The sequence below is a fragment of the Euprymna scolopes genome, chromosome 4 (assembly GCF_053919585.1).
Source record: "Euprymna scolopes isolate OS-2025 chromosome 4, ASM5391958v1, whole genome shotgun sequence".
NCBI lineage: Eukaryota > Metazoa > Mollusca > Cephalopoda > Sepiida > Sepiolidae > Euprymna > Euprymna scolopes.
Window position 1 is genome coordinate 172,969,914 of NC_136485.1, and position 3,123 is coordinate 172,973,036.

The window sequence follows — 3,123 nt, forward strand, 5'->3', positions numbered from 1 at the left end:
AAATATATTTAATCAACATTTCTATGACAATAGTGTTTGTTGTATCTAAAATATAGAACTGGTCCCAAAAAAAGATAAATAAATAAGAACTAATATATACTCAGAAAATAATAATGTACTAAATAGTTAAATAATAATACTAATATTGTATTGTAAGATACAGTCTATTATTTATTTCTTCAGTCCAGTATCTCCTGGCAAGCAATACTCGTTTTTTGTCTTATTTCTTTCGAATGTTTCGTTTTTTACGCAACTTTACGCTAACTTCTTTTCTTAGTTACACATCGAAATTACTATGAGTTATATTCTCACAATCTTACAACAATTATTATATATTATTCATATAATGATATTCGAAAACGAACCAACATTATTTTTATATTTTTGTGGCCAAATTGGATTTTTAAAGACACATTTTGCGAATTTAACCTATTTTGAGGTCAGTTTGACGTTTAAAAATTGCATTTGTCCTTTTTGAAATGATAAGTTACGAACTAACTAAGAAAGGAACAAACAAAATGTTATATCGATGCTTGTCGTAAATAATAACATTCTGACTAGTTTCAAATTCCAATCTCTAGGCGTTCTCTTATCGAGTACACGGTAAACTCATTAAGTCTTATCTTTAAGGATCGATCCTCAGCGTGGGCGAGACTAACCCGACAATTATGAGTCACTGTATAATTCTACTCGGTTATGGCTGACGGCGCCAGAGCAAACTAACTCGAGGATCAAAAGAAAGGTTTCATTTGAAATTCCGGAATTCGACAAAAAGATCTTCGAGTTCGATAAAATACACCTGAAAAAGACCGGATGTTTTATCGGCCAAATGCTTGTGAGTATTTCATTCAAGATAATAACAATAGTTTAAATAATACAAACAACACAAATCATGAGAAAATTATAAAATTGTATTCCAGAATGTTTTTTAGACGATCCCTTTTTATACCGATTCTATTTTACATGACATTCTGATGAGATGCATGACCTCAGTTTTTCGTAATCGAAGGTCAAAAAGGTCAGAATGTCTAAGTGAATCTTGAATGGATGCTGCACTTTAAATGTCAGTGAACTGAATGTCTTCTTCATCAGCTACGAAACAAAATAACATTGCAACATTCCAACAACTATGATACTAGATCAGTTTATTTAGTCGCTCTTGTTTACGATTGTTTCATCTTTGTGACTATTACAATCTCTCTCTCTCTCTCTCTCTCTTTGTATACATATATATATATATACATATATATATATATATATATATATATATATATATATATATATATATATATATATATATATATATATATATATATATATATAGCGGGGATGAAACGCGGAATATTCTGTGTAGCTTAATTGCTAGATATATATTTTATTATAAATTACTACCTAGCTCTACCTATGTATTGAGCACTTTTGGAGTAAATACTTAAAGTTTACGCATGAAATTATACTGTTGTATATACATTTATGTGATTAAATGAAGTAGTCCTATATATATATATATATATATATATATATATATATATATATATATATATATATATATATATATATATAGCATGACGATTTAAAGAGTTCTAAAAATGAAAAATTACAATACACACACTTCTAAGTATATATGTGTATACATACACACGTACACACACATACACACACATATATATGGGTGTGTGTGTGTGCGCGCGCGCGTGTGTGTGTGTCTGTGTGTGTGTATGTGCGTTTGTTTGTATGGGTGTAATTATGTCAGGTTAATAATATTCCAAGATAAAAATTAATGAATTTAACATTATATAATAATGTTCAATATGAACGAGCAACGTTTCCAATTATTTTTTTTTCACACAGTGATCACCACTTATGAAGGCTCGGAAGCCACTCAGGGATAAGGGTTATTGCAAGTACAGTACGTTAGTGTGGAGATTTGATGAAGTGTTTACTTAAGGGGGCGGTTCATTAGGAATTTGTTAACGTTGGACTTGAAGACATCCAAGTTGTAGTCCGGTGGGAAGCAGGCATACGGAACAGAGTTCCACAGGCGTGCAGTTCTAAGAAAGAAGCTTTGTTCATGGAATCCACGTTTTGATTTAGGCACAGATAAAGAGTGGGGGGGAATTTTTCACAGTGGATTTAGCTAGACGGGTGTTTTTCGTGAAAGATTGGCGAGGGGGACCAGAGATTGGAGTTCTGACGAGCACCTGCCATGGAAATAACGATAAAACAAGGATAGGCTCACAACGTCTCTTCTGTGGGAGAGAGGTTGCAGGGTAGAGAAAAGGGCATCCCCCACTAAGCCACGAAGTCTATTTTGTACTCTGTCAAGGCAGGATAGGCTGTTTTTAGCAGCTCCTGCCCAGATATGGCAACAATATTCCATCCTTGGACCTACTTGGCTTTTATATAGATAGAGAATTGCATCAGTAGTGAGATATCTTTTGGAGCGGTAGAAGGATCCCACCATCTTTCCAGCGACCTTGGCAACAGACTTGATGTACGTGTTCCATTTCAGATCAGGAGTAAAGGTCAAACCCAGAAGCTTGTCAAAACACGGGGCCTCTCCCAGACGAGAGCCATCCATCACAATTTATGCCAGCTGCTGATCAGAGCGTTGATGATGTAAGGATAGGAGTTTGGTTTTGGATGCATTAAAGGTAACCAGCCACATCTTCCCCCACTGAACCACGCGCTCGAGATCAGAGGAGAGAGAATCAGAGAGAACTTTGTCATTTACAGCCTTTTTTTCAATTGAAATAAACTTTATTTTAATGTCTCTACGCAATTAAAATCATATTTTACTCCAATTGATTAACACAATACCTAACAGACTATCATCAGGCGAAAAATAAGTTTTTATCCTATATGTAAAAAGTCATATTCTCAACTAAAGACGAAGAAAACTAATCGTGCAAAACATTACTGCTGTATAAATCACGTGTTTAAACTATAGAGAAAACAAAAAGAAATAAAGATAAGAAAAGGGGAGAAAGAAAGTGGGCAAGCGGATATCACCTGAATTTTGCTGAAATTAAAACGTCGAACGCATCTAGACAAGACAGTTGCGGGAAATCGATTTAATTTTTAATTCTTATTATTTATTTGTTAATTTAATTTTCTGTCTGC